At 38.9% G+C, this 21,853-nt stretch overlaps 1 pseudogene; it reads left to right on the top strand.

Moving 5' to 3' along the window:
* The first annotated feature begins 13,683 nt into the window (after window positions 1-13,683).
* LOC102389302 lies at window positions 13,684-14,610 on the top strand (annotated as a pseudogene).
* Window positions 14,611-21,853: the final 7,243 nt, after the last annotated feature.

Here is a 21,853-nt window from a genome sequence, read left to right on the forward strand (position 1 = left end):
CAATCTCAGAAATGACAGAATGATCTCTGTTCATTTCCAAGGCAAACCATTCAATATCACAGTAATCCAAGTCTATGCCCCAACCAATAATGCTGAAGAAGCTGAAGTTGAATGGTTCTATGAAGACCTACAAGACCTTTTAGAACTAACACTCAAAAAAGATGTCCTTTTCATTATATGGGACTGGAATGCAAAAGTAGCAAGTCAAGAAACACCTGGAGTAACAGGCAAATTTGGCCTTGGAATACGGAATGAAGCAGGGCAAAAACTAATAGAGTTTTGCCAAGAAAATGCACTGGTCATAACAAACACCATCTTCCAACAACACAAGAGAAGACTCTACACATGGACATCACCAGATGGTCAACACCGAAATCAGATTGATTATATTCTTTGCAGCCAAAGATGTAGAAGCTGTATACAGTCAACAAAAACAAGACCGGGAGCTGACTGTGGCTCAGATCATGAACTCCTTATTACCAAATTCAAACTTAAATTGAAGAAAGTAGGGAAAACCACTAGACCATTTAGGTGTGACCTAAATAAAATCCATTATGATTATACAGTGGAGGTGAGAAATAGATTTAAGGGCCTAGAACTGATATAGAGTGTCTGATGAACTATGGAATGAGGTTTGTGACATTGTACAGGAGACAGGGATCAAGACCATCCCCGTGGAAAAGAAATGCAAAAAAGCAAAATGACTGTCTGGGGAGAACTTACCAATAGCTGTGAAAAGAAGAGAAGTGAAAAGCAAAGGAGCAAAGGAAAAATATAAGCATCTGAATGCAGAGTTCCAAAGAATAGCAAGAAGAGATAAGAAAGCCTTCTTCAGTGATCAATGGAAAGAAATAGAGAAAAACAACAGAATGGGAAAGACTAGAGATCTCTCCAAGAAAATTAGAGATACCAAGGAAACATTTCATGCAAAGATGGGCTCAATAAAGAATAGAAATGGTATGGACCTAACAGAAGCAAAAGATATTAAGAAGAGATGGCAAGAATACACAGAAGAACTGTACAAAAAAGATCTTCACGACCCAGATAATCACAATGATGTGATCACTGACCTAGAGCCAGACATGCTGGAAAGTGAAGTCAAGTGGGCCTTAGAAAGCATCACTACGAACAAAGCTAGTGGAGGTGATGGAATTCCAGTTGAGCTATTTCAAATCCTAAAAGATGATGCTGTGAAAGTGCTGCACTCAATATGCCAGCAAATTTGGAACACTCAGCAGGGGCCACAGGACTGGAAAAGTTGGGTTTTCATTCCAATCCCAAAGAAAGGCAATGCCAAAGAATGCTCAAAGTACTGCACAATTGCACACATCTCACACTCTAGTAAAGTAATGCTCAAAATTCTCCAAGCCAGGCTTCAGCAATATGTATATGGTGAACTTCCTGATGTTCAAGCTGGTTTTAGAAAAGGCAGAGGAACCAGAGAGCAAATTGCCAACATCCACTGGATCATCAAAAAAGCAAGAGAGTTCCAGAAAAACATCTATTTCTGCTTTATTGACTATGCCAAAGCCTTTGACTGTGTGAATCACAATCAACTGTGGAAAATTCTGAAAGAGATGGGAATACCAGACCACCTGATCTGCCTTTTGAGAAATCTATATGCAGGTCAGGGAGCCACAGTTAGAACTGGACATGGAACAACAGACTGGTTCCAAATAGGAAAAGGAGTACGTCAAGGCTGTATATTATCACCCTGCTTATTTAACTTCTATGCAGAGTACATCATGAGAAATGCTGGACTGGAAGAAGCACAAGTTGGAATCAAGATTTCTGGAAGAAATATCGATAACCTCAGATATTCAGATTACACCACCCTTATGGCAGGAATTGAAGAAGAACTAAAAAGCCTCTTGATGAAAGTGAAAGTGGATATTAATGGTAAATGCAGGAATATGCATACACAGATAACTGTGGTCCCATCCAATACATTTATAATATCACCATTCAATGAAAACATCAGTTTAATATATGGTCAATCCAATATTTATAGCCTTCATAATGAACTGGAGAAACCATGAATCAATTAAATAAAAATGTAGTTAAATTAAAAAAAATAAAAAATAAAAAAAAAAGAAAGTGAAAGTGGAGACTGTAAATATTGGCTTAAAACTCAACATTCAGAAAACGAAGATCAAGGCATCTGGTCCCATCTCTTCATGGGAAATAGATGGGGAAACAGTGGAAACAGTGTAAGACTTTATTTTTGGGGGCTCCAAAATCACTTCAGATGGTGACTGCAGCCATGAAATGAAAAGACGCTTACTCCTTGGAAGGAAAGTTTTGACCAACCTAGACAGCATATTCCAAAGCAGAGACATTACTTTGCCAACAAAGGTCCGTCTAGTCAAGGCTATGGCTTTTCCAGTGGTCATGTATGGATGTGAGAGTTGAAGTGTGAAGAAGGCTGAGCACCGAAGAACTGATGCTTTTGAACTGTGGTCTTGGAGAAGACTCTTGAGAGTCCCTTGGACTGGAAGGAAATCCAACCTGTCCATTTGAAGATCAGTCCTGAAATTTCTTCGGAAGGAATGATGCTAAGGCTGAAACTCCAGTACTTTGGCCATGTCATGAGAAGAGTTGACTCATTGGAAAAGACTCTGATGCTGGGAGGGATTGGGTGCAGGAAGAGAAGGGGACGACAGAGAATGAGATGGCTGGATGGCATCACTGACTCGATGGACATGAGTCTGGGTGAACTCCGGGAGTTGGTGATGGACAGGGAGGCCTGGGTGCTGCGATTCATGGGGTCTCAAAGAGTTGGACACGACTGAGCGACTGAACTGAACTGAACTGAACTGAAACTCATTGGGCTTCCCTTGTAGCTCAGTCAGTAAGAATGTGCCTGCAATGCAGGAGACCCGGGTTTGATTCCTGGGTTGGGAACATCTCCTGGAGAAGGTAACAGCAACCCACTCTAGTATTCTTCCCTGGAGAATCCCAATGACAGAGCAGCCTGGCATGCTACTGTCCATGGGGTTGCAAGAGTTGGTCACGACTTAGCAACTAAACTACTAATAAACTCATTGGAATTTCCAGGAGACCAGTAGTATGGGGTACATAATGCTATCTATCCCTCTTAATATGATGTATAACTTGTTCCATCTGGCCTCTCCTATAACCAGAGATGATGCTCAATGCCTCTTTGCCTTATTGGATTTGAGAGTCATCATACTCATCATATCATACATTTGGGTATATTCCTCTGGCTCAATTGTTAAGTTACTCAAAAAGATTCGACTTTTAAATGAGTTCCAGAAATAGAAAAGGCTCTGCTATAGGTTCAACCTGGCATACAAGCTTCTCTGAGACTGAGGACAAGTATTAATAATCCAGTAGATCTATGTTGCTTGATGTTTCAGTCACAGGTAAGAATGTTGGAAAACTTGCCAGGCTTCCATATATGAATTTCAGTGCAGACAAGTAGGATTTTGGAAAAATAGTCTTGCCATCCTTCCAAGATAACTACTCTCCTTCTCTGAAATAGTTTGGCCTGCCACTGGGCCTTAATGGAAACTGAGTGGTTCACCATGGGTCACCAAGTCACTATGCAACCAAAGCTTCTTTCATGCACTTGGTATTATCAAAACTACCTAAGCCATAAAGCTGGGTGTGCACAGCAGTACCCCATCAAAAAATAAAGTGATATAGGCATGATCTGGCCCAAGTAAGTCCTGAAGGCAAATTTTCAGGGAAAAGTGGCAAAAATGTTCATGGTCCCCACTCCCATTACAGTTCCTTATCTCACCCTGCCTTCATCTATAAATTATGATAAATTAACAAAGGAATATAAGACTTCAGACTTGTAAAGAAATAGTTCTGCAATGATCTTTTAAATTGGCAGCTGCAGAAATGCAACCTCATCCTGAAAAGTACCGGAACAATAGTAGCAAAAGGAAATCCTCCCAATGGATACATTTCAAGGGGTGCAACTAGTCAATTATTTAACTTGGAAGGAGTTTTGAAATGTAAAATATATACTGATTCATGGTTTTGGCCAATGAATTGGCTGGATGCTCAGGGACTTTGGGGGGCGAGGGGATATGGTTAGAAGACTGATGACAAGGAAATTTGAGGAAGAGATATATATACCACAGGTAACTACAATGGTGTGATTACTCACCTAGATATAGACATCCTGGAATGCAAAGTCAAGGGGGCCTTAGGAAGGAACATTAAGAAAAAAGCTTGCGGAGTTAATGAAATTCCAGTTGAGCCATTTCAAATCCTAAAAGATGCTGTGAAAGAGCTGCACTCAATACACCAGCAAATTAGGAAGACTCAGCAGAGGCCACAGAACTGGAAGAGGTCAGTTTTTATTCCAGTCCCAAAGAAAGGCAATGTCAAAGAATATTCAAACTACCATACAATTGAACTCATCTCACATGATAGCAAAGTAATGCTCAAAATTCTCCAAGAGAGATTCAACAGTACATGAAATGTGAACTATCAGAAGTTCAAGCTGGATTAGAAAAGGCAGAAGAACAAGAGATCAAACTTCCAACATCTGTCGGATCATAGAAAAACCAAGAGAATTCCAGAAAAAAAAAACATTTACTTGTGCTTTATTGACTACGCCAAAAATTAGACTGTGTTGATCATGATACACTGTGGAAATTTCTTAAAGAGATGGGAATACCAGAACACCTGACCTGCCTCCTGAGAAATCTGTATGCAGGTCAAGAAACAACAGTTAGAACTGGACATGGAACAACAGACTGGTCCCAAATTGGGAAAGAAGTAAGACAAGTCTGTATATCATCACCCTGCTTATTTATGCTGGGCTGGATGAAGCACAAGCTAGAATCGAGATTGCCAGGAGGAATATCAATAACCTCAGATATACAGATGACACCACCCTTATGGCAGAAAGTGAAGAAGAACTAAAGAGCTTCATGATGAAAGTGAAAGAGGAAAGTGAAAAAAGTTGGCTTAAAACTCAAATTCAGAAAACTAAGATCATGGCATCTGGTCTGAACAGTTCAGGTCAGTTCAGTTCAGTCGCTCAGTTGTGTCCAACTCTTTCCGACCCCATGAATCGCAGCACGCCAGGCCTCCCTGTTTATCACCAACTCCTGCAGTTCACTCAGACTCATGTCCATAGAGTCAGTGATGCCATCCCACCATCTCATCCTCTGTCGTCCCCTTCTCCTCCTGCCCCCAATCCCTCCCAGCATCAGAGTCTTTTCCAATGAGTCAACTCTTCGCATGAGGTGGCCAAAGTACTGGAATTTCAGCTTTAGCATCATTTCTTCCAAAGAAATCCCAGGGCTGATCTCCTTCAGAATGGACTGGTTGGATCTCCTTGCAGTCCAAGGGACTCTCAAGAGTCTTCTCCAAGACCACTGTTCAAAAGCATAAATTCTTCGGTGCTCAGCTTTCTTCACAGTCCAACTCTCACATCCATACATGACCACTGGAAAAGCCATAGCCTTGACTAGACGGACCTTTGTTGGCAAAGTAATGTCTCTGCTTTGGAATGTGCTATCTAGGTTGGTCATAACTTTCCTTCCAAAGAGTAAGCATCTTTTAATTTCATGGCTGCAGTCACCATCTGCAGTGATTTTGGAGCCCGGAAAAATAAAGTCTGACATTGTTTCCACTGTTTCCCCATCTATTTCCCATGAAGTGATGGGACCGGATGCCATGATCTTCGTTTTCTGAATGTTGAGCTGTAAGCCAACTTTTACACTCTCCACTTTCACTTTCATCAAGAGGCTTTTTAGTTCCTCTTCACTTTCTGCCATAAGGGTGCTGTCATCTGCATATCTGAGGTTATTGATATTTCTCCTGGGAATCTTGATTCCAGCTTGTGCTTCTTCTAACCCAGTGTTTCTCATGATGTACTCTGCATATAAGTTAAATAAGCAGTGTGACAATATACAGCCTTGACGTACTCTGTTTCCTATTTGGAACCAGTCTGTTGTTCCATGTCCAGTTCTAACTGTTGCTTCCTGGCCTGCATACAGATTTCTCAAGAGGCAGGTCAGGTGGTCTGATATTCCCATCTCTTTCAGAATTTCCCACAGTTTACTGTGATCCACAGTCAAAGGCTTTGGCATAGTCAATAAAGCAGATATAGATGTTTTTCTGGAGCTCTCTTGCTTTGTCCATGATCCAGTGGATGTTGGCAATTTGATCTCTGGTTCCTCTGCCTTTTCTAAATCCAGCTTGAACATCAGGAAGTTCACGGTTCACATATTGCTGAAGCCTGGCTTGGAGAATTTTGAGTATAGTAAGAGATTATTTCTGGATGTGAACCACTGTAGGACAACCACAACTAATGTGTAATATGTGTGCTCAGTCACTCAGCCATGTCTGACTCTTTGTGTCTCCATGTAGTATAGACCATCAGGCTCCACTGTCCATGAAATTTTCCCAACGGGAATACTGGAGTGGACCATTTCCTACTTCAAGGGATCTTCCCAGATCAAGGATCAAACCATGTCTCATGCATTTCCTGCATTGGAAGGTGGATTCTTTACCACTGCACCACCTGGGGTCAGAACGTGTAATATCTTTTGGCTATATTTAAATATCTTAGAGTCCAGTGAGTACCTGGAGTAGAAATGAAGAATTAAACATTTTAAATACATATATATATATATATATATATATATATATATATAAAAGTAAAACCTTACATGAACCCATGAACAACATCTGACAAGATATAGTGACTGAGGACTACTTTGTACTCAATCTGTTTCCTTAGGTTCTACTGACACTCCTCTTCCTCATTCACACATTCACCACAAGTGAAAAGGGACTAAACAAAGCAAAGGAAGCTAAATAAAGAAAGAAAGATCTATTATGGATTTCTACTTGACCTTAAGTAGCACATAAAAATAATTAATATTGAGTAACACAAGTCAGTATATGGCTTCTAAGTTTCCAGTGGGTATAATTAAATCTTGATAGATAATTTCCTAATTTCTATCCTAATGGCAATGATGTAATATTTATAAGGAACAGAAATTATCTTATTCTCTCTTACTACATTTATGTAAAATGATAATAAAGATTACAAGATTATTTAATTTATATTTTAATATATACCATGGTAAACAACAGCAACTTCAGTCTTTGAAGAAATTATTTTAGGAAAAGTTAAAAATAGATAAATATCTATGCTATGTCATCAGTGCTATCATATTATAGAAATATGGAGCCATACCTGTGGTAACGCTTAAGATTCAATTAAATAAGACTCAAGCCTGTCTTATAGATCCCTTTAATATTATTGACTTACTTCTTATAATTATAACCTCATACACATTGACTGCTATAGACTGCATGTGGGATTTTTTTCCCTATTGCCTCTGTTGTGCTTTTAATCAAGTTATCACCAACAATACTTACCTAAATGCATCTTTTGGATGGACATTCGTAGGAGAGTCAGATGTCAGATCAAATCAGTCGCTCAGTTGTGTCCAACTCTTTCCGACCCCATGAATCGCAGCACGCCAGGCCTCCCTGTCCATCACCAACTCCCAGAGTTCACTGAGACTCATGTTCATCGAATCAGCGATGTCATCCAGCCATCTCATCCTCTGTCATCCCCTTCTCTTCCTGCCCCCAATCCCTCCCAGCATCAGAGTCTTTTCCAATGAGTCAACTCTTCGCATGAGGTGGCCAAAGTACTGGAGTTTCAGCTTTAGCATCATTTCTTCCAAAGAAATGCCAGGGCTGGTCTCCTTTAGAATGCACTGGTTGGATCTCCTTGCAGTCCAAGGGACTCTCAAGAGTCTTCTCCAACACCACAGTTCAAAAGCATTAATTCTTCGGCGCTCAGCTTTCTTCACAGTCCAACTTTCACATCCATACATGACCACTGGAAAAGCCATAGCCTTGACTAGATGGACCTTTGTTGGCAAAGTAATGTCTCTGCTTTTGAATATGCTATCTAGGTTGGTCAAAACTTTCCTTCCAAGGAGTAAGCATCTTTTCATTTCATGGCTGCAGTCACCATCTGAAGTGATTTTGGAGCCCAGAAAAATAAAATCTGACACTGTTTGCACTGTTTCCCCATTTATTTGCCATGAAGTGGTGAGACTGGATGGCCATGATCTTTGTTTTCTGAATGTTGAGCTTTAAGCCAACTTTTACACTCTCCACTTTCACTTTCATCAAGAGGCTTTTGAGTTCCTCTTCACTTTCTGCCATAAAGGTGCTGTCATGTGCATATCTGATGTTATTGATAATTCTCCCGGCAATCTTGATTCCAGCTTGCGTTTCTTCCAGCCCAGCGTTTCTCATGATGTACTCTGCATATACGTTAAATAAACAGGGTGACAATATACAGCCTTGACATACTCCTTTTCCTATTTGGAACCAGTCTGTTGTTCCATGTCCAGTTCTAACTGTTGCTTCCTGGCCTGCATACAGATTTCTCAAGAGGCAGGTCAGGTGGTCTGGTATTCCCATCTCTTTCAGAATTTCCCACAGTTTATTGTGATCCACACAGTCAAAGGCTTTGGCATAGTCAATAAAGCAGAAATAGATGTTTTTCTGGAACTCTCTTGCTTTGTCCATGATCCCGCAGATGTTGGCAATTTGATCTCTGGTTCCTCTGCCTTTTCTAAAACCAGCTTGAACATCAGGAAGTTCACCGTTCACATATTGCTGAAGTCTGGCTTGGAGAATTTTGAGCATTACTTTACTAGCGTGTGAGATGAGTGCAATTGTGCAGTAGTTTGAGCATTCTTTGCCTTTGTCTTTCTTTGGGATTGGAATGAAAACTGACCTTTTCTGGTCCTGTGGCCACTGCTGAGTGTTCCATATTTGCTGACATATTGAGTGCTGCACTTTCACAGCGTCATCTTTTAGGATTTGAAATAGCTCAACTGGAATTCCATCACCTCCACTAGCTTTGTTCGTAGTGATGCTTTATAAGGCCCACTTTACTTCACTTTCCAGCATGTCTGGTTCTAGGTCAGTGATCACACCATCATGATTATCTGGGTCCTGAACATCTTTTTTGTACAGTTCTTCTGTGTATTCTTGCCATCTCTTCTTAATATCTTCTGCTTCTGTTAGGTCCATACCATTTCTGTCCTTTATTAAGCCCATCTTTGCATGAAATGTTCCTTTGGTATCTCTGATTTTCTTGAAGAGATCTCTAGTCTTTCCCATTCTGTTGTTTTCCTCTATTTCTTTCCATTGATCACTGAAGAAGGCTTTCTTATCTCTTCTTACTATTCTTTGGAACTCTGCATTCAGATGTTTACATCTTTCCTTTTCTCCTTTGCTTTTTGCTTCTCTTTTGTAAGGCCTCCCCAGACAGCCATTTTACTTTTTTGCATTTCTTTTCCAAGGAGATGGTCTTGATCCCTGTCTCTTGTACAATGTCACGAACCTCAGTCCATAGTTCATCAGGCACTCTTTCTATCAGATCTTGGCTCTTAAATCTATTTCTCACTTCCACTGTATAATCATAAGGGATTTGATTTAGTTCATACCTGAATGGCCTAGTAGTTTTCCCTACTTTCTTCAATTTAAGTCTGAATTTGGCAATAAGGAGTTCATGGTCTTAGCCACAGTCAGCTCCTGGTCTTGTTTTTGCTGACTGTATAGAGCTTCTCCGTCTTTGGCTGCAAAGAATATAATCAATCTTTTTTCGTATTGACCGTCTGGTGATGTCCATGTATAGAGACTTCTCTTGTGTTGTTGGAAGAGGGTGTTTGTTATGACCAGTGCATTTTCTTGGCAAAACTCTATTATTCTTTGCCCTGCTTCATTCCGTATTCCAAGGCCAAATTTGCCTGTTTCTCCAGGTGTTTCTTGACTTCCTACTTTTGCATTCTAGTCCCCTATAATGAAAAGGACATCTTTTTTGGGTGTTAGTTCTAAAAGGTCTTGTAGGTCTTCATAAAACCATTCAACTTCAGCTTCTTCAGTGTTACTGGTTGGGGCATATACTTGGGCTGGGAGGAGCTACCCCATGCCCCCATGCCTGAGTCCAGGGGCGGTGGCTGGGAGTCAGATGTATTCCATATCTATTTGCTGTGTCAGATCACACCTCAGAAAAATAAAAGGAAACAGCCTGAAGGGTTGCCTGACATTTCAAAGAAATGGAAAATCTTACAGAAGTGAGCTTTGTTCTGAGTTACACATGTATATTTTTTTTGGTGGTGTTGTTTAACATGTAAACAACTAAGTTATGCCCAACTCTTTGCAGGCCCATGGACTGTAGCCTGCCAGGCTCCTCTCTCCACTGGATTTCCCAGTCAAGAATACTGAAGTGGGTTGACATTTCCTTCTCCAGAGTCTTTTTTCCCTACCCAGAGATAGAACCCGAGTCTCCTGCTTGACAGATGGATTTTTTACCACTGAGCCACCAAGGAAGCCTTGTGTGTACCTTAAATTTCTATTAAATATTGGGATTTTGAACAATTTTATATAATTTTTTGATCTGAGTGATTGGAATCTTAAAACTTGAAATCTTCTAGATTAATTTTCTTGGTGGTTATTTTCAAGAGAGGGAATTCAGAAAAATCCAGACATTAATTTGAGGACAAACTGAGAGTTTTAAGCCTTTATTTATTTGTGTCTGAGAAAAGAAATTCCAGTATAATGAAAATAGTATGAGGTTCTAAGCCATACAGAATTTGTCTAGATATAGAATTCCCCTTGGTGGTTGTAGAAACTTGTGTCCCAGCTCCCTTATCTGCAAAACAGGGGCACTTATACCTTCCCTAACAATTGGTGGTAAAGGGGAAATGATTAGTAAATGAAAAGTTTTTAGTATTGTGTCTAGAACATATACAGATTTTCCTACATGGCACAGTGGTAATGAGTCTGCATGACAGTTCAGGAGACCCAGGAGACAGTGGCTCAGTTCCTGGTTCATAGAACATCCCCTAGAGTAAGAAATGGCAACCTGCTCCGGTATTCTTGTTAGAAAATTCCATGGACAGAAGAGCTCTCCAGTCCATGGGGTTGCAAAGAGTCAAACATTACTGAGCACAAATGCCAGAACATATAGTTAGCATATGGTTATTTCAGCTTTTTACTCTAATTACAGCAAATAAAGATACTACAAATTTTAATTTCATGATTTTCTTTACTATTGATATGTTAAACACTGAAAGAAAAAAAAAAATCCTATCAAATTTCCCTTGATGGGTTTTTACACTGTTTATGTACTTTTTAACTTTAGTCATAAATCCTTTTTCCTAATACACTTTATTTAAGTGTTTTTTTTTTTCTTTTAAACTGTAGCTGATGTCTTTCCAAACAGTTCCTCACAGAGATTTTTCTTGAAGAGTTTCAAGTCTGAAGAAGGAATTCTTGAAAGAAATTATTTAACAGGAAAGTATGTGGAAAAAGTTAACTCAATATTCTTCCTTCACTCAAAAAACGCATGCATCTAAGCATATATATGGGTGGTGTGTGTTGTGAGTGTATGTGGGGGGAAGGGGGCGGTGTGGATATGCGAGTGTGTATGGAGGAGAGAGAGAGGGAGAAAGAAAGGAAACAGGGTAGGAGATAGAAACGAACAACAAACCATAGGCAGTTTTCATGAATTTTAGTAAAAGAAGATCAGAAGGAAAATGAGACCTGCTCTAAAGGATGTTTTCTCATGAGAATGCATTTTCCAAAGTGATGTTCACTTTGGAAAATTAGTGCAACACTGCTCCAGATGTTGAATGCTGAGACTTAAACCAATATATAAGAAACATTCTAAAACAAGAGATACACTTCCTACAGTTTTGTTTCTCCAGTTTTTCTACAATTTTTTACTAAAATCTTAATAAAAAGTTATCTTAAATGTGTTTATGTCATGTGATCAGTCTTCCACATAAACTAGGTTTCTCCATTTATATATGAATAAGTTCTTTAATAAGCTCTCTTTTGTTAGTCTGTGTAATAGAAACACTGATGTTTCTTCCTTATGTTTATGTAACTCTAATATGGATTTTTCAACCAATTTCCCTATTACAGAATAGAAAATCTAAAGATAAAATAATTAACTGATGAACATGGCAGTATTTATTTTCTTAGAGAACAGTGGTTTTTCTCCAATTACTTGTTGGAGTATTGTCCTGTGGAGTTGACAAGTCAGAACAATAGGCTATTTATACTGGATATTATTTGCACATTTTTTTTTTATGTAAAGCAAACAGATCTACTGCTATCATTTTCACTTATCAGTTATAAAAAGAGGCTCAGAGAGTATTAACTACTCAGCGCTCACAACAACACCACCTACAAACAAACAAAACTAACAAGAACATGTGAGCCCAGATGCTCATTTGATGATGGATCTGTACAATACATCATAGTGTTCCTCAGTAGTACCATTAGGACACAGGTCATTGAAATTAATAGTACTTGAGGCAAACCATGACTTTGCTGTGGAGGACATTTGATTATGGGTAGAAGGTGATGCTTTCAACATACTGACTTCTCTGCTTCTAGATATACTACATCAAAAAGGTGGCACTGTCCAGGTTCGATGCACAATACTGGATGCTTGGGGCTAGTGCACTGGGACGACCCAGAGGGATGGTATGGGGAGGGAGGAGGGAGGAGGGTTCAGGATGGGGGAACACATGTATACCTGTGGTGGATTCATTTTCATATTTGGCAAAACTAATACAATTTTGTAAAGTTTAAAAATAAAATAAAATTTAAAATAAAAAAATAAAAAAACTAAAATGCAAAGCACTGAATAAAAGTATAAAATTCTCAAAAAAAGAAATATAAAAAATAAAAATAAAATAAAATGTGTATTTAAATAAGTAGGTTATTTTTTAATCACACAAAGTTCTTCAGATTTCAAAAGAAAACTTCTAGTTCTTGAAAATGTTTATAAATTATCAACAGTAACCTCTATATTTTGAATAATCAGGAAAATGGAGTTTTAATATAGTAATATCCTATATTCACATGCCCCACATTGTACTTGAATCTCTTGTTTCCAGCTACTCCATATTCTGAATCTTGACCACACCTGCCTAAGAGAACCCTTGAAACTATTGATACTTTTGACTAATTTAGGTAGGCTCTTCTATAAGTATTACATGCTTTGTTTTAATTTCAAGAATATATATGGAGCTCCACTGATTGTAGGAAATGTTCCTCTGTGACTGGAACTTTATACAAGATTCATATGCACATGGAGAATGGGAGAGATTTTCTTAAAGTTATGTACATGACTAAAGGTTGAAATGGAGAATGACCTTTATCTTTTATAGAGATGGACAAGAGCTGGAATTTCCTCTAGTCAGTGAATGTTGTTACATAGTTCCCAAGAGCATGAAGTCTGGTATCAGAGTCAGGTTCATCTTGGCTTGACTTTAATTTAATATCGTAATTATTTGGTGTAATTAACTGAATCCTCCAATACTTGTTTTCCAATATGCAAAATGACTATCAGAAACTACCTGTTAGTTGGTTATGAGTTAAATCCCTGCAAAATATTTACAAATGATCCAGATTTATATACATATTCTTTTAAAATATCATTTGAAATATGATGTCCATGATCTAAAAACAACAAAAAATATAGACCGTCTGTAGTAAATCCTCTATGAACAACATCTTTTTTCATTGCATAATTAACACAAAGTTTTAAAATGCTCTTAAATATGTATCATGTTCTGTTTCATTTCAGATGAACTGAATTTATGTTGTGTATTCTGAACTCAGCTCAGCTTCATGGAAAATCAGAACAATGTCACAGAATCTATAGGGTTGTGGGGAAATAAGAAAATAGAGTTACTTTTCTTCTTCTTGTTCCTTCTCTGTTACCTGGCTGTCTTAATGGGGAATTTTACCATCTTGCTCACCATCACCTGCAACCATCTAATGCAACAACTGATGTACTACCTTCTCTGTCACCTCTCCCTCATCCACGGTGGTCCCCAGGCTAATCAGGGACCTAGCTACAGCACGAAGAAATATTTCCTATAACAACTATTGAAACATTTCCTATAACAACTATATGACTCAGCTCTTCACTGCCCACTTGCTGGCAGGCGTGGAAATATTCATCTTGGTGCCAATGGCTTTTGACCGCTACATCGTCATTGTCAAGCCCCTGCACTACATGGTCATCATGAACAGAGGTATGACATGTTGATCATCCTGGCCTGGGCTGTGGGTTTTTGGCATTCTATTGCTTTACTTCTCATGGTACTCTAGTTACCTTTTTATGGTCCTAATCAGATAGATCACTACATGTGTGATGTGAAGCCTCTTTTGAAACTGGTGTGCAAAGACATTCTTGTTGTGAGTATCCTAGTGATTGCAAATTCAGGGATGGTAGCTGTTGCCATTTTTCTTGTCCTAGTAGCTTCTTACATAGTCATATTATATAATCTTAGAACACATTCCTCTCCAGGGTGAAGGAAAGCTCTCTCTCCTTGTAGTTCTCACATAACAGTTGTACTGTTATTCTTTGTGCCCTGTATCTACATTTATATTCTATCTGAAGAGAGAGAGGACAAGGATAAGGAAATCTCTGTGTTTTACACTGTGATTGCTCCCATGCTGAACCTTCTCATCTACACCCTGAGAAACATGGAAACAAAAATCACCATGAGGAAAGTATGGTCTAAAGTGATACATTTAGATTTAAAGTAAATAGGGTGATGTACTTGATGTCCTGAGGACATGTATCCATTGAAACATTATTGAAACATATTAGCTTTCTTTGAGGAGTTGGACTCAATGACCCCTGACATTTTATGAGTCAAACAAGTATGTTGCTATGATTCAGATCACGGTCTGCTCTTTTAGGGATCCAGCTAGTTCTGGGTGTGACCACTTGGATTTGAGACATTTTAATATAAGAACTATTCTAAAGCACATCTCCTGTCATATAACAGCCCTCTGCAAAATTGCTGTTAAACCTTATTTTCCTTGGAATAAAATCTAACCTGTTGATCCGTGCATTAGAAAATTATTTGATTGTAACAAGCTAATCTCAGAGGTCACACCACATTGAAAGAAAAATATGGTGTTATAATAATAGGCTATGGGATCAAGGAGACATGGGTAACTACTGACTCTGTAAGTTTTTATGCCTTTGTCTTAGAAATTTGTTTTAATTATATTGTTTTCATTTTGAAAATATCTATGCTGCTGCTAAGTCACTTCAGTCATGTCCGACTCTATGCAACCCCATAGACAGCAGCCCACCAGGCTCCCCCTTCCCTGGGATTCTCCAGGCAAGAACACTGGATTGGGTTGCCATTTCCTTCTCCAATGTGTGAAAGTGAAAAGTGAAAGTGAAGTCGCTTAGTCATGTCTGACTCTTAGCAACCCCATGGACTGCAGCCCACCAGGCTCCTTTGTCCATGGGATTTTCCAGGCAAGAGTACTGGAGTGGGGTGCCATTGCTTTAAAATGAGATAATATTATAGTTCATAAAACGTAATATTAAGAGCTTCCCTGGTGGCTCAGATGGTAAAGAATATGACTGCATTGTGGGAGACCTGGGTTTGATCCCTGGGTATGGAAGATCCCCTGGAGAAGGGAATAGAAACCCACTTCAGTATTCTTGCCTGAAGAATTCCATGGACAGAGGAGCCTGGTGGGCTATAGTCCAAGGGGTGGCAAAAAATTGGACATGACTGAGCAACTAGCATTTTCTTTCTTTTAATACTTGTGAAATTTTGCAAGGCATTTGGCTACTAGAAACTGGTATTTGGTGCTTTTCTGCTTTCTTTATAATTCTTCCCTCAATTTGCTTTGTTTGGATGCTTTCATCCAGAAGTGAACGAAAGTTAAAGTGAAGTCTCTCAGTCGTGTCCGACTTTTTGCAACCTTGTGGACTGTAACCCACAAGGCTCCTCCATCCATGGGATTCTCCAGACAAGACTACTGGAGCGGGTTGTCGTTTCCTTCTCTAGGGGATCTTCCCCACCCAGGGATCGAATCTGGGTCTCCCACATTGCAGACAGATGCTTTAACCTCCGAGCCACCAAAGAAGACCTCTCACATAGGAGGCCAATCATAAAATTTTTATTTCAATGAATAAGTATGAAACAATCTGATATATACCCCTTGTTTTTATTAAAGATGATTTTTAAATGAAATACTACTTATCAATTCTAAGATGACTTTTTAACACATATTAATATCTTTAAAATCAAAGGCAGTATAGATTTAATAAAACATTGTATGTAGAATCATGTGATCTTTCATATTCCAGAAATTTCCATTTTGTTTGTTTCTGTGGAACTTTCAAGACCATTTTACTAGAGACTTTATGTTGATGTTGAAGTTTATGTTGATGGTTTTTCTTTGTGTTGCTGCTGCTAAGTTGATTCAGTCATGTCCAACTCTGTGCGACCCCATAGATGGCAGCCCATCAGGCTCCCTGTCCCTGGGATTCTCCAGGCAAGAATACTGGAGTGGGTAGTCATTTCCTTCTCCAATTCATGAAAGTGAAAAGTGAAAGTGAAGTCGCTCAGTCGTACTTGACTCTTCGTGACTGAAATTAAAGAAAAGCATCTCTCCATGGAAAAGGAGAAGAGTCTGCAGGAAAGAATTATCTGGGCATTTCCAAACACCTTAGATTTTTAAAAATAATTAATCCTAATGAAATCTTTGTCTATAAAAACAGATAAGCTGCCTACTCTGTCTATAGTTCTTTCCCAAGGGATTTATTCCATACTCTTTACTAGTACTACTTTTCCAAATATATGTTCTAGATATGACTGCCTGTGACACCTAAGTATATGCAGAGAGTAACTTTCAAGGCAGCTGATTATCATGCATTTATTCAACTTACATTCTCTAAACTTACCTTAAATCTTTTAACTCTATTCTTCTGTTCTTCTATTTCCTCTGACTAGGATAGCCCTACCCATATGCTTTAGGACCCATAGCTTAAATATAACTTGGGCTCCCCAAGTAGTACAGTGGTACAGAATCCACCAGCCAAAGCAAGAGACAAAAGAGATGTGGGTTCCATCCCTGAGTCAGGAAGATACCCTGGAGTAGGAAATGACAACCCACCCCATTATTCTTGCGGGGATATTTCAATGGACAGAGGAGCCTGGTGGGCTACAGTCTATGGGGTTGCAGAGTCAGAAACAGATGAGCGACTGAGCTTGAGATCAAGGTGATCTGTACTCCTGAGGTCACGTTTAAAAATTAATATTAACAACTGAGCACAGAGAAAGATTCACTCATTCAGAATGCTGAAAAAAACAGTGACTACCATTGCACTTATTGATCAGAATATAAAACATTTCCCATAAAACTTAATAAACTGAATAATAAATTGTATGTATTACCAAACATCTATATGCCTAAAATAGATAAGTAAATAAGTAGTTACTGGATTCAGAAGTTTCCTGCTACATACGGGGAAGGGGACTAGAAAAGGACAAATAAAATATGGTCTAAAGACCAAAAAAAAAAAAAAAAAAACCAAACAAGCAAACAAATAAAAAACCCCAAATATTAACTAGGCTAAACATGACTGTTTATTGCAAGTGTATGAAGAGTTAGTCGCTCAGTCGTTTCCGACTCTTTGCTACCCCCATAGACTGTAGCCGGCAAATTCCTCTGTCCATGGAATTCTTCCAGGAAAGAATACTGGAATGGATTGCCATTCCCTTCTCCAGGGGATCTTCCTGACTCAGGGACTGAACCCGGGTCTCCTGCATTGCAGGCAGATCCTTTACTGTCTGAGCCACCAAACAAGTTTACTTATAAGTACCAAATCTTGAATGCAGCTAATATGTCTTTTCATGGGTGAATGTATAAACTATTATACATCAAGACAATGGAATATTATTCAGTGCTAAAAATAAATGACCTACCAAGCTATGAGAAGACATGGAGGGCATCTGAATGCATATTGTGAAGTCAAATAAGCCAATGTGGTAAGACCACATATTCTGTGATTTCACGTACATGATGTCCAAGAAAGGGCAAAACAATGGAGCTACACAAAAATTTCTCTTCAATATTTATTTCTCATCAAATCAGATCAAATCAGTCACTCAGTCGTGTCTGACTCTTTCCGACTCCATGAATCGCAGCATGCCATGCCTCCCTGTCCATCACCAACTCCTGGGGTTCACCGAGGCTTACGTCCATTGAGTCAGTGATGCCATCCAGCCATCTCATCCTCTGTCATCCCCTTCTCCTCTTGCCCCCAATCCCTCCCAGCATCAGAGTCTTTTCCAATGAGTCAACTCTTCACATGAGGTGGCCAAAGTACTGGAGTTTCAGCTTAAGCCTCATTCCTTCCAAAGAAATCCCAGGGCTGATCTCCTTCAGAATGGACTGGTTGGATCTCCTTGCAGTCCAAGGGACTCCCAAGAGTCTTCTCCAACACCACAGTTCAAAAGCATCAATTCTTCAGTGCTCAGCCTTCTTCACAGTCCAACTCTCACATCCATACATGACCACAGGAAAAACCATAGCCTTGACTAGACGAACCTTTGTCAGCAAAGTAATGTCTCTGCTTTTGAATATGCTATCTAGGTTGGTCATAACTTTCCTTCATAGTTCTGATGAAATGTAGAGAAAGAGTTGAGAGCACCTGACAATAGTAGGGGGAAGAAGGATGTTGTCCTTACTAAGGTCTGACTTCAGCCTGGAGCCACAGGAGCTCTGAAGTATTCAGAGTACAACAGAACTGGCTCCAACCTAAGATAAGAAGATCAGCTCTTTTTGCTCCATTAAGTCAGCCATTGCTCCCTGATGGGCCCTGGGATGGTGAGCATAACGACACAGATGAGACAGCTTTCATTTTCTCAGATTAGTTTGTCCAGAGCAGGGTGGGGCTGTGAGCTGTTAGAAGCCCAGAGCTACAGCAGCTGGAGCATGGGGACACTAAGTCAGTGAAGGGGCTCTGATGGATGCAGCTTTGTGTGCTACGTTCTGCATGCTCCATGACACCACAGGAGTTCAGTCTTCATCCTGATGGGTGCAGCTTTGTGCACTGCATCCTGCATGTTCCATGGCACCACAAGAGCTCAGTCTTCATCCTTTCACACTCAACAATCACACTGACCTCCTATCCAATGATAGCAAGCAGGCAAGTGCTTTATGGAGTAGAACTTTTTTTTTTTTAATAAGTTGAAGATCCTGCCTGACATTAAAGTGCCCTTTTGTTTGAGTCATAACTCATTCTGTTGGGTTAGCATCCTAAGGTGGTGGTATGAGCAATGCCAATAAGTTATGAAGGCTGCAAGAATTTGAAAACTTGAAACAATCTCTTTTTTATTTACCCTTTGGAGGTTCAGTGACTAATTTCTTTTGTAACCTAGTTAAGTATTGAAATACCAATATACTACCATTAATTACCATTGTGATATATAAAAATGAGCAGCTATTTATGCAAAATTATTAGAACTTAGTAATAAATTTTATATATAAATATATATTTTTATGAATTTATAAAGTAGTTTCAGGTCTCACGTACATGAATATACAATGCACAAAGAAGAAAACAACCACTGTGATATGAGAGAAACAGTGGAGAGTGCCTTGTGCCTTGACTCTAGGTGGCGGGTCATAGGGTGGACAGGATGACCTCATTAGAGACCATGAGGAGAAGGAAGTTTAGCAGACAGGTGAATCCACTTTTGGCAGAGACAAGTAATCCTAGAGTGTGTCTGTGCAGGCAAAATTAAGCAAGGACTCCGATCACACAAAAACTGATCTATGACATTGGGACCACAGAAGAGTAATCAGAAAAGTAAGAGGTTGCATGAAGAAAACCTCCCATGCACACCACTGTCAGTAGCGGTCCACATGCCCACCAGTCCATGATGGTTGATTAGTACAAGAGCTTACAGATGGCCACATATCAGACATAGGCTATCACACTAAGCAGGATGATCTCAGCATCTCTGAGTAAATGTTCTGAAAAGATTTGGGTCATGAATCCTTTGAATAAGATGGCCTTTTTTTTTTTTTCATTGATTGAGACTATAATCAATATAGGGGTATTCACAGAGGAATAGCAAACATTAAAAGAGAGAGAGAGAGAGAGAGAGATAAAGAGAGAGAAATGGCCCAGGGAAAAGTACATGGGGAACTCTTGTAATGATCTGGCAGTGATGGTGACCACCATGAGCACATTTCCGACCACAGAGATGATGTAGATGACCTAACGCACAACAAATATGATTTTCTTAATCTTTGGAATCTGTGTGAGTCCTAGGAGAACAAATGGCATCATGCTGTTCTTATTCTCCATGTATTTCATGTTATGATTATTTATATTACTTGAAAAATTATTAAGGCAACCTTGAATTTATTAAACTTCCTTACTCTTGCTGTTTTTATTGCTCAGTTGCTAAGTCATGTCCAGATCTTTGCTAGCTCATAGAATTCAGCATGTCAGGCTCCCCTATCCTTCTCTGTCTACCAGAGTTTGTTCTAAGTCATGTTCACTGAGTCGGTGATGCCATTTAACCATCTCATCCTTTGCTGCCTGCTATCTTTTCCTTTTACTTTCGATCTTTCCCAGCATCAGGGTCTTTTCCAATGAGTTGGCTCTTTGCATCAGATGGCCAAAGTATTGGATCTTCAGCATTAATCCTTCCAATGAATATTTGGCGTTGATTTCATTTAGAATTGACCAGTTTGATCTTCTTTGCAGTCCTAGGGACTCTCAAGAGTCTTCTCCAGCACCACAATTTGAAGACATCAGTTCTTTGGTGCTTGCCTTGTTTATGGTCCAGCTCTTACATCTGTACATGACTACTGGAAGAACAATAGTTTTAACTATTGGATCGTTGTTGGCAAAATGATGTCTCTGTTTTTTAATACGCTCTCTTTTTTTTGGTTTGCCAGAGCTTTCCTTTCAAGGAGTAACTGTCTTTTAAATTCATGGCTACAGTCATCATCTGAAGTGATTATGGAGCCCAAGAGAATGAAATCTGTCACTGCTTCAAATTCTCCACCCCCCTTCTATTTGCCATAAAGTGTTGGAACCAGATGTTATGGTCTTAGGTTTTAAAATGTTGATTTTTCAAGTTAGTTATTTTACTCTCCTCTTTCACCCTCATCAAGAGGCTCTTTAATTCCTCTAAACTTTCTGCCATTAGAGTGCTATCATCTACGTATCTGAGGTTATTGATATTTCTCTTGCCATTTTTGATTCCAGTTTGTGATTCATCCATCCTGGCATTTCATATGATATACACTGTGCAGAAGTTAAACAAGCAAGGTGACAATATACAACCTTGTAATAATCCTTTACCAATCTTAAACCAAGCTCAAACAATACCATGTTTGTACTTCCAAATTTCAAATAGAATGTGGTATTGCATCTTTGAAAGTGTTTTGACCTTGATCTTTCTCTCAGACATAGCTTTTCCTTCTCTAATTCTGCTACAGAGCATGGTCCATCAGACTGTTCTGAAAGTTGTTAAAAGCAACTTGTGAGTAAGTATATTTGTTTAAGAGTCAGAAAGATCAAACTAGAATCCTAGTTTTTTCACTTTAAATTTATTTTACCTAGGATATATTTCTTGGCACTTTAAAGTTTTGCTTTCTCATCTATAAAGAGAAAATAATATTATATAGTTAGCAGTTTTTATAATAATTGAATGAGGAAACATATGAACATAACCATCACTGTAATGTAAGTCTATACAGATATTTTATCTATTTTTGTGACTGTGTATACATTTAGAAAGTGAATTAACATTTGATTAGTAAGGCAGAGAAACATTTAACTGTACATTAAGTTCAGGAAGAGTCATGTCTAATTTTACTTTTAGTGAGGACAAACAGAGTCATATCATCCTTAGTGGTTGATCATAGCAAAGTGCTTCACATTCATGCCTGAACTAAACAGTTGTTGATCTATTTATTTAATAATTATATTGATGTACCTACTGTATAT

The sequence above is a fragment of the Bubalus bubalis genome, chromosome 4 (genome assembly GCF_019923935.1).
Source record: "Bubalus bubalis isolate 160015118507 breed Murrah chromosome 4, NDDB_SH_1, whole genome shotgun sequence".
Classification (NCBI taxonomy): Eukaryota; Metazoa; Chordata; class Mammalia; order Artiodactyla; family Bovidae; genus Bubalus; species Bubalus bubalis.